Source organism: Scyliorhinus torazame, chromosome 5 (assembly GCF_047496885.1).
Source record: "Scyliorhinus torazame isolate Kashiwa2021f chromosome 5, sScyTor2.1, whole genome shotgun sequence".
Classification (NCBI taxonomy): domain Eukaryota; kingdom Metazoa; phylum Chordata; class Chondrichthyes; order Carcharhiniformes; family Scyliorhinidae; genus Scyliorhinus; species Scyliorhinus torazame.
The window spans coordinates 142633059-142643890 of NC_092711.1; the positions used below are offsets into that span (position 1 = coordinate 142633059).

The following is a 10832-nucleotide window of genomic DNA, read 5'->3' on the forward strand; positions in this document are numbered from 1 at the left end:
CACATTGAGAGCAGATGAATGGCCTCTCACCACTGTGATCCCACTAGTGCCTCTGCAGGCTGGATAATTGAGTGAATCCATTCCCACACAGAGTAGGTGAACGGTCTCTCCCCAGTGTGAACTCGCTTATGTGTCTGCAGGGTGAATGACTGACTGAATCCTTTCCCACAAAGAGAGCAGCTGAATGGGCTCTCCGCAGTGTGATTGCGTCGATGAACTTCCAGTGCAGATGGGGCTCTGTATCTCTTCCCACAGTTCCAGCATTTCCACTGTTTCTCCATATTTTGGGTCTCCTTGTGTCTCTCCAGGTTAGACAATTGAAGCCTTACCCATACAGAGAGCACATGAGCAGTCTCTCCCTGTTGAGTGCTGCGATGTTTTGTCAGGCTGCGTGTCTGGTTAAAGCTCTTTCCACAGTCAGTGCTCTGGAACAATCTCGGGTATGTGTTCCCCAAGGAATCAAGTGACTCTGGCAGATCAAGACATGGGGCGAGATTCTCCGACCCCCCGCCGCGTCGGAGAATCGCCGGGGCCTGGCGTGAATCCCGCCCCCGCCAGTTGCTGAATTCTCCACCACCGGATATTCGGCGGGGGCGGGAATCGCGCCACGCCGGTTGGCGGGCCAACCCCGCGATTCTCCGGCCCGGATGGGCCGAAGTCCCGCCGCTAAAATGCCTGTCCCGCCGGCGTAGATTAAACCACCTACCTTACTGGCGGGACAAGGCGGCGCGGGCGGCTCACGGTCACGGCTTCCTGTCCTTAACACAGAGATCATCACAGGGGGACATCACAATCAAACCCAGCAACTACCCACATGTACTTTTTGTCAGGTTGGTGTCAATATCCACCCCCTCACTTTTCATCCCAGTCCCAGGAGATTGGAGACTCAGCTCCGGACGAGTAATGGCGAGCGCAGCTCCCACAATCCCCCCATGCTGGAGAAACCTCTCTATCCGCCATGTGGGTGGGTGGTCTGGAACTGCACATGTCCAAGGGAAAGGGGCCCTTAAATTAAAAAAAAACACTGGGCACTTAGAATTTAAAAAAAATAATTCTGTCTAGCTCATCCTTGAATATATTGAATGACCCCCAGACTCCACTGGTTCCTCTGGGAAACGAATTCCAGAGATTAACAATCCTCTTGAGGTAAGAGAGTACTGAAAATATAAAACATTGTTACAGTACAATATTACAAGACTAGAATAATAAATGTACTTTACAGAACCATAAATAATATATCTAATTTTCCCCATATAACAACACTGGACATTTCTCTGGCCGATATTAATTTACTGTACCTTAAATGTTCAGCCTTCACCTGGGGAAACCAGCCCTTTAATTGTGAACTTTAGGAAAGAGACCATCCTTTTAGCCAGGCAAATAAAGGTGTCAAGCTGAGGAAGCAAAGGATGTCAATGTCTTTCATAGACAGAGACCTGGGCCAAGCTTTCCAGAGTCTGCACTCTCCCTGAATTCACTTCCTTTCTCTTCATTTGCTGCAAGTGACCAATTGAAGATCAGAATGAGAAAATAAATGGAAAGGGGGAGAAAAGAAAGTTTTACTCCCTAGATGTTGGATACAGGAGGAAGTTTTAGTCTGTGTGAAGTTCAAGCTCATTCAGCATTCGAGAAACAACAGCTTTGCTCGGCAGAAACCTCCATGTCCAGCTTCCTGCATTGAGACAATGGGGGAGCTCTGATTGGCGGAAGAGCAGAGTCCTCCGATCGTTTAACACTTCCCCATTGGTTGCCAGCCGCTTAAAGCCACAGGGCACCATGTCACGTGGCCACGGAAGCACTTTTGACCTCAAGAGCGGACCACATGCCCAATGGAATAGCCTTTTTCTGTGTGTGCAACTGACCTCTTCCTTGGACATGCGCAGTCCCGTGCTCCCCGCCAGCGCTGCGGATAAAGCGGTTTCTCAAGCGCGGGGGATTGTGGGAGCTCCGGTCGCCATTACCCATACTGAGCCCAGTCTCCAAATTACTGGGACTGGGATGAAAAGCGAGGAGGAGTGGGCGGCAGTAACCTCATCCTGGCACAAAGTACTTGTGGGTAAATGGAAAAAAAATTAAAGTACCCAATTAATTTATTTTCCAATTTTTAATATAAATTTAGAGTACCCAATTTTTTTTTTTCCAACGAAGGGGCAAAATTAGCATAGCCAATTCACCCACCCTGCATATCTTTTTGAGTTGTGGGGGTGAGTCCCAGGTAGGCACAGGGAGAATGGGCAAACTCCACACGGTCTGTGACCCAGGGACGGGATCGATCCTGGGTCCTCCGTGTCATGAGGCAGCAGTGCTAACCACTGCTGCCAAATTCATTTTCCAATTAAGGGGCAATTTAGCGTGGCCAATCCAGCTATTCTGCACATCTTTGGGTTGTGGGGATGAGACCCAAGCAGACACGGGAAGAATATGCAAACTTCCTTTGGCGCCATGAGGTAGCAGTGCTAACTACTGCACCACCATGCCTCTCCCCTTAGCAAAACAGTTTGTTAACTTAAGGATAAGATTTAGACACTTGGGTGACATATTGGGGAGGACAATAGGTGAGAGTGAAACTACCAGAGAGTCAGCATCTTGAGGGGAGGAGAATTGGGGAAAAGCAGGAGAACAGTGGGGTGAATTAGTGTTAAAATAAATAGTGAGACGGGAGTGCATGAGGGGACAGAGATTTATAGTTTGAGAGGGAGAAGGATGTTTCATGGCAAGTAGAATTTTGTATTCTGAATTTCTGTCATCTATTTTTGCTGCAGTTGTGTTGGCATCAGAGACAAACATCTGGATTCCACCAAAAAATTTTATTTGATGATTACCAGATAAATATTGGCCAGGACACCAGGAATAATTCCCCTGCTCTTCTTTGAAACAGTGACCTTGTATCTTAAACATCCATCCGAACAGGCAGACCAGAGCTCGGTTTCATGCCTGATCTGAAATTCTACATTCTCCTTCCAGACTGCAGTAGTCTTCCTTGGTTTTTATGCTCAAATCCTTGAGTAAGATATAAATATCGGGACCTTTGATTCAGAGGCGAGAGTGCTGTGAACTGAATGCAACTGACTGTAATGACCTTTTTTGTAGCATTTTAGAAGGGGAGCTTTTACAGACTGTAAACTAAATCAAATGTCGGCAGGGTCTGATTGATTCATTCAATTTCTCAGGTTGTGAATATCATCAGTCTTTTTATCTTGGAGAAGTGACTTTTTGTTCTGTCAGTTTGAAACATGGGAGTGTGAATGGTAAAGCAGTGAAATACACACAGGGAAGTGAAAGTGCTCCAGAGCACTGACTGTGGAAAGATCCTCAACCAGTTATGCAGCCTGAAATAACATCGAACCATTCAGATTTTGGAGAGACCGTAGAGGCATGGAAATGTAGGAATTGTGGGAACTAATTCAGATTCTACTTGCATGGAAACTCATCAACACTGTCACACCAGTTAGAGCTGTTGACGTGTATGGGAAGGGATTTACATATTCTGCCAACCGACTGAACCACCAGTGAGTTCACAATGAGGATGGGACATTCGCCTGCTCTCTGTGTGAGAAGAGATTCATTCAGTTGTCCCACCTGCTGTCACAACAATCCAGTCACGCAGGGGAGAAGCCGTTCACCTGCATCCAGTTTGGAAAGGGATTCCTCGGGTCATCTACCCAGCTGAGACTCCAGCGAGTTCATATGTGAGTGCAGAGATTGGATTTTGCTGTTATTGCTGCTAATTACAGTCAAGACTATTCATTCTGACATTAGCTCAGTTGGTCTACGTCAGTGTTTAGGCTCCACTTGAGCTTCTTTCAATTCTACTTCAACTCCTGTAAATCAGCAGAACCTTCTATTCCTTCTTCCGTCATGTGTTCATCTAGGTTCCCCTTATATCTGTCTCTGACCTCAACCACTTCATGTGGTAGCGTGGTCCACATTCTCACCTCCCTGAAAAAAAGAACAGTTCCTCCTGAATTTATCAGTGATCATCTTATCTTTGTTTCCACAATTTCTGGCCTCCCCCACAAGTGAAAGCTCTTCATCTCAACAACAACCCTAAAAAAAACCTTTATAATCTTAAAGTCTCTATCAGGTCAACCATCAGCCTTCTCTTTCCCAGAGAAAATACCCCAGTCTGTTCAGTCTATCCTGTAACTTAAAACTCTCCATTCATGTACCATCCTTGTGAATCTTTCTTGCACCTTGTCCTGTTTCTCTCTCTCATTTTTATAATTATGGAGATGCAGAACTGCTCACAGTATTCGAAGTGTAGTCAAACCAGGATCTAACAAATTGAACATGACTTCTCTGCTTTTCAATGTTCTTCCTCAGCAAATGAGGCCCAGGTATGGGCCCCATAATTCAGGAAGGATGTCAAGACTTTGGAAAGGCTGCAGGGATTTAGTACGGTGACAGGAATGAGGAACCTCAGTTCTGTGAAGAGGCCGAGGTTGTTCTCCTTAGAGCAGTGAAGGCCAAGAGGAAATTTGGTGTAGTAACTCAATTCATCGGAACCTAAATATAATCAGCCTTTGAATCTAGAAGGAAAAATATGTGTCTCTGCTCTGTCTGCTTCAAAAACTTTTAAATATTGGTGTTACTGGAAAGTGTTCCAATGCATTGACTTAGGAAAGACCATCCCAGTGTGTGTGTGTGTGTGTGTGTGTTTATGGGGTGGGGGTGGGGGGGGGGGGGGGGGGGGGGGAGAATGGACGAGGCTTCAACTTATTATTGAACCTGGACAGTCCTTAGTATCCTGCAACATGGGGAAAGTATGCAGCATCTGCAGTAGTATGGAGCCTTTGGGAACAGATTCAGATTTGCATTTGCGCTGGAAGCTCATCGATGCAGTCACACTGGTGAGATCGGTCACCTGCTCAGAGTGTGGGAAGAGATTCACTCTGTCCTCCAGCTCACTGAAATACCATGTCACTCACACCAATAACAGACAGTTTAAGTGCTCTGAGTGTGTGAGTGCCTTTAAAAGCTCTGTGGAACTGATGGCCCACCACTCACACTGAGGATAAACCGTTCAGCTGCTGTCACTGCACAAAGAGATTTAAAACATCATCCCACCAGCTGAGATACCAGTGGGTTCACACCGGGGAGGGACCTGCTCCAAGTGTGAGAAGGGATTCAGTAATTAATCTGATCTGCAGATATACCCGTGAGTTCACACCAGGGAGAGACCATTCACCTGCTCCATGTATGGTAAGAAATTCAATAATTCACCCAGCCGGCTGAAACACAAGTGCAGTAACATCAATTAGAAAGGTTTTAGATAGTTTGTGAGGGGTGGTCAAGTGGGGGAAGGGGAGGGGGAGTGGGATGGTCAGGTAGGGGTGGTGGCGGCGGGGGGATTGTAATGTGTCAGGATTGGAGGCTGAGAGCAGTCATGAGCAGAGAGGGGGGCCATCTTGGATGGGCCCAGTTCAGGGCAGAATTAAGTGAGGCAGAACTGATAGGGGATGATGGCGGACGGTAGCGGGGAATAGAGGTACAAGCCTCCAGTAAGATTGTGACATGAAATGTCCGGGGGCTAAATGGGCCGGTCAAGAGGGCCCGGGTTTTTGCACACCTGAGGGGTATGAAAGCGGAGGTGATTTTTCTACAGGAGACGAATCTCCAGGTAAAGGATCAGGTTAGGCTGAGGGAGGGATGGGTGGGGCAAGTCTTCCACTCGGGGTTTGATTCAGAGTCAAGGAGAGGTAGCCATCTTGCTGAACAAGAGAACCGGGTTCGTGGGGGCCAGGGAGGTGCAGGACCCAGGAGGAAGGTGTGTGATAGTGAGTGGGGTGCTAGGCGGGATGCCTGTGGTGCTAGTCAATGTATATGTGCCTAATTGGGAAGTTGCTGGGTTTATAAGGGGGTCTTGGGAGCGATCCTGGCGATAGATACACAGCAACTGATTATGGGCAGAGACTTTAATTGTGAAATGGAGCCGAAGGTGGACAGGTCGAGGCCCAAGTCGATGGGAAGGTCGAGGATGACAAAGGAGTTGGGAGAGTTTATGGAGAATATGGAAATGGTTGTCCCATGAAGGTTCAGGAACCATGGATGGAGGGAGTACTCCTTCTTCTCGCATGTGTATAATGTGTATTGAAGTATTGCTTTCTTTGTGGTGAGTCGGGTGGTGCTGGTGGGGGTAGTGGGAGTGGCCTATGCGTGAATCATGATCTCAGATCTTGCACTGCACTGGCTGGATGTGAGGCTTCATTCGGGACAGGTGCAGAGGCCGGGATGGAGGCTGGGCTCAGGCATATTGGCGGATTAGGGGTTTTGTTATAAGGTGAGGAGGGTGACTGGGGATTATGTGGAGCTGAATCAGAATGGGAAGGTGTCGGCACCCACGTTCTGGGAGACGTTGAAGGCGGTGGTTCAATGTGAGATTATCTTGTTTAAGGCTCACAGGGGTCGGAGGAGGAGGGAGGAGCACGGACGGCTGCTGGACCAGATAGTCGAGGTGGGCAGGAGATACCGGGGAGGGGGGCCACTAAGGAGTTGCTGGGGTGAGGAAGAGGCTGCAGGGGCACTTTGATAGGTTGATGACGAGAAAAGCGGTGCGGCAGCTACGGAGGGCAAGTAGGGTCCAGTACGAGAACAGAGAGAAGGCGAGGGGCCTTCCGGTTTCGGGGGTTTGCTAAGAAGTCACACATCAGGTGGCTCTCCTCCCGCGAACCTGAAAAATAGACTATTTTTCCTTGACAAACGCCTGCAAATGATACAAATCAGCCCCACACCATTACAAAATGAAGGAAGAAGGAAAGATGCTGAACAACAGCCAGTCCAGAGGCTGAGTGGAGACCAGGAGTGGGAAAAGCCGGGACAAACAACAATTGGCTGAGCCGACCAGCGCACGAGGCGGTGAACCTCGGAACCCGCCAGAGTGAGAGGAACCGACCCACCGCACGAAAAGCCCACTCTCACCAGGGGATGGATGGAGGATATTCCTCTCAAGTGAGTTGAGGGAATACCACGAAGAGATGAAATTGGACATACAAACTGCGGTGAAGCTTGTGGCCGAAGCTCTGGTGAACATGCAGGTGACCCTGGATAAAGCCGAAAAGCGACTGGAGGCCCAGGAGGCAACGATTAAAGATCTGGAAAGAGCCACAACGGACCAGAGCGACCGGATCATCGCCCTGGAAAAGGAGGTGGCAAGGCTGGTCGCGATACAAGGCAACCTGAGAGGAAAGGTTGAGGATCAGGTGAACCGGTCGAGGCGGCAGAACCTACGAATCGTGAGCCTACCGGAGAGGAGCAAAGGTAGGAACCCCACAGATTATGTGGCCCAAATGCTGGGTAACCTGCTGGGAAGGGACAGCTTCCCCAAACCACCAGAAATTGCCAGAGTGCACCGGTCGCTCCCATCAAAGCCCAAACCGGATAACAGCCGAGGGCGATAATCGGCAAGATGCACCGGTACCAGGACCGGGAAAGAATCCTGTGCTGGGCCAGGCAGTCCACAAACTGCAGCCTGGAAGGTCACAAGATCCGGATCTACCAGGACGTTGGGGATGACCTGGCCAAGCATTGGGCCGGATTTAACACAGTGAAGGCCGCGCTGTACAGAAACGGCGTAGGATTCGGAATGCTGGACCCAGCCAAGCTCTGGGTCATGTATCAAGGCAGGGAACACTTTCTCACGCTCCCTGCAGACGCATGTTCGTCGCAGAGAACAGACTGGAGAAATGGCAGCAGGGGCAGCGATGAAGAGCCCGCAGAATGAGACTTTGATAAAGCAATGTTTTAACAAAAAAAAGCTCTCTCCCTTTTACAGTCTGCACAGCCAACAGGAGACCATTGCCACAGAGACCGCTTCACACGGGTGAACACTGCCCCGTTTTGGAGACGAGAGCAGCAAGAGAGGGAAGGATGATCTAAATATAGCTAAGCACAGGGAAATGGCGGACAGGAAGCCCAGAAATCGGGCAATGGGAGGAAGTGAAACAACTCCCAGGAGGGGGCCACCACACTAGTGAGGTAGCTAGCACCGGGATTCATGCAGGAGAGAGAGGCTGCGGAGGGGGAAGCCACCTGGCCCCAGGGTGGGGTCGGGCAGATAACGGGCACGGAGGGATAATCAGGGGAGAAAACAGCAGGGAGGGGGAAGGTTTAGCTACGGAATAGAGGTGGGTGTGTGCGGGTGAGAAGACCGGGGGGGGGGGGGGGGGGGGGGTGCGGGGGTGGAGGGAAGAAGACCGGAAGGGAGAAATAGGTGTAGAAAGATGGAAGGCATTAGACCGGCTACAACAGGCCACATGTGGCGACTTGGAACAAAATGGCTCTGCAAGCAACCACTTTGGAGGGTCCCTGAACAAAGGAAAACCTTGGAGAGCAGGGGCTCACCCACATGGTGTACACACAGTTGGCGGCCATGTTGGATGTCCTCTGGAAAAGGGAAACCCCGGAGCGCAGGGGCCCGACCACCAGGTAAGTATGTTTGATCCCACAGGAACGGGGGGACAAAATAGTCACCTGGAACGTTGGGGGACTTAACGGCCCAGTAAAAAGATCCAGAGTCTCCATCCACCTGAAAAGCATGAAAGCCGACGTAGTCTTCCTCCGAGAGACACATCTGAGGGAGAAGGACCGGCTGCGGTTAAGGAAGGGCTGGGTGGGACAGACCTACCATTCCTGCTATGGGACGAGGACCAGGGTCATTTTGCGAAATAAGAGGACAATGTTCACGGTGACAAGGGTCAGCCTGGCCCTTGGCAGTGCCACTTGGGTGCTGGCCTGGCACTGCCAGGCTGGCATTTTTTGCATGTGCATGTGATCGGGCAGGGGGTGCCCAGCGTGTGTCTTGAGAGGGGTTCGGGTGGCTGGCGACCCTTCCATAGTGCGATCGGGCTGGAGGGGGTGGGGTCGGGAGGTCAGGGCTCGTTTCTGGAGCCTTGGAGATTTAGACATCATTTAAAAATGGCCTCACCATCTCTCGCTAAACTGGGGAGTTCCGGCCAGCGAAGCTCCTCACAGTAGAAAAATGGGTTAAGTGCAGCCTTGGCTGTGCGTCCCCATTCCGGTCCTCTATACAATGCGTGTCACGTTGAATAGCCATGTGTTTCTCAGCGCTGAGAGTGGCATGAAACACGCAGCTAAACGTGCTTGCTAGGGGACTTTGTTTCCTCTTCGGAAAATCGCGCCCACGATGTTAACTTGTTATCTGGTTGTTCTATTGCAAAATGTTGTTGTATTGTTGCTGGCAATAGCTCTTGTTCTGCTCTGTACCCATTTTCCACCAATTTTACTGTTACTCTGTTGTGGTTATGCTTAAAAAAATATTTTTTAAAAATATAATAATAAACAGATTTAAAACAATCTGTCCAATTTATCCGTAAAAAACATTCAATGACCCTCCCCGCCTCCACTGGTCACTATGGATAAGAATTCCAGAGACTAACGACCTTCTGAGGGCAGAGATGACTAGGAATATATAACATAGCTACAGAACAATATTACAAGACAAGAAATGATAATAAACCAAAGAGAAAATGCTGGAAAATCTCAACAGGTCTGGCAGCATCTGTAGGGAGTGAAAAGAGCTAACGTTGAGTCCAGATGACCCTTTGTCAAAGCTAAAAGACAGAGAAAGTGGGAAATATTTATATTGTGGAGTGAGAATGAAAGATGAGTCATAGCCACAGAAACCAAGGAAACGAGGTGCCAATAGCCACATAACGCAAGGGGAGTGCTAATGACAGTCCCCAGAGAGAACAAAAGGTGTGAAAGGCCAAACTGCAGAGAAATTAACATCAGAGGGTAAACTATGAAGTTGTAGATGTGGGGGAGGGGAAGGTGGGAAGCAAAGGGGAGAAAGTAAGGAAACGTGGAGAAGATGGGGGGTAAATATATATAAAGAAAGGCAAGAGAGAAATAAATGGTAAAAGACAGTTAAAATGAAATGGGATGAAAACAAATGGGTCGAGGTGGGGTAGAGCTGATCATCTGAAGTTGTTGAATTCGATGTTGAGACTGGAAGGAATTAGCGTGCCTAACCGGAAGATGAGATGTTGTTCCTCCAGTTTGCATTGAGCTTCACTGCAACACTGCAGAAGACAAGGGTAGACATGCGGGTATGGAAGCAGGGTCTTGTGTTAGGCAAGCGTAGCTAGGACCCATGCGGGTACCCATTGAAACACATTTCATTTGGAGAAAATGGGATGATAATAAATGTACTTTATTGCAGAACTATCAATAATATATCTGCTCTGTGCCATATAACTACACTGGACATTTCTCGTTATTTCTGATATTAATTTACTGCCCCCTTAACTGTCAGCCATCTCCTGGGGAAAAGAACCCTTCAATTGTGAGCATTCAGAAAGAGACCATCCTTTTAGCCAAATACACGTGTCAAGCTGAGGGAGCAAAGGATGTCAATGTCTTTGAGAGAGAGAGAGACCTGGGCCAAGCTTTGCAGAGTCTGCACCCTCCCTGGATTCACTTCCTTTCCCTTCAGTTGCTGCAAGTGACCAATTGAAGGTGAGAATGAGAAAAGAAATGGAAAGGGGGAGAAAAGAAAGTGTTTTACTGACAGATATTGGAGACAGGAGGACGTTTCAGTCTGTGTGAAGCTCAATCTTCATTCACACAAAGCCCGCGCGCTGATTGGCTGGAGGACGAGAGTCCTTCCGGTCCCACAACTCTTTCCAATGATCAAAACCTCAGAAGGTCAGGAGGCGGGCTCTCCCCTGCACATACGCAACTTCCCCTCTTCCTTGGGACATGCGCAGTCCCGGGCCAGGGGAAGCTCACCGAGTTGCTTCTCGATCTGGCTGCATCCATCAGCCGGTTTTTTGGAAACCTTTGTCTCGAGGAGGTACAGGGGAAAACTGGTG

The 10832-nt window shown here is 49.1% G+C and overlaps 1 protein-coding gene and 1 long non-coding RNA gene across 2 annotated transcripts in view; one reads left to right on the forward strand and one right to left on the reverse strand.

Annotated features, from left to right (window-relative positions):
* LOC140419927 (uncharacterized) overlaps positions 1-10832 on the reverse strand; it is a 378337-nt gene that overhangs the window by 57758 nt on the left and 309747 nt on the right. The window lies entirely within an intron of this gene.
* LOC140419917 (uncharacterized) overlaps positions 10796-10832 on the forward strand; it is a 49428-nt gene continuing 49391 nt past the window's right edge. The window contains exon 1 of the mRNA XM_072503973.1: positions 10796-10813. The gene's annotated coding sequence lies outside the window, so the exon portion shown is untranslated. The remainder of the gene's footprint in view (positions 10814-10832) is intronic.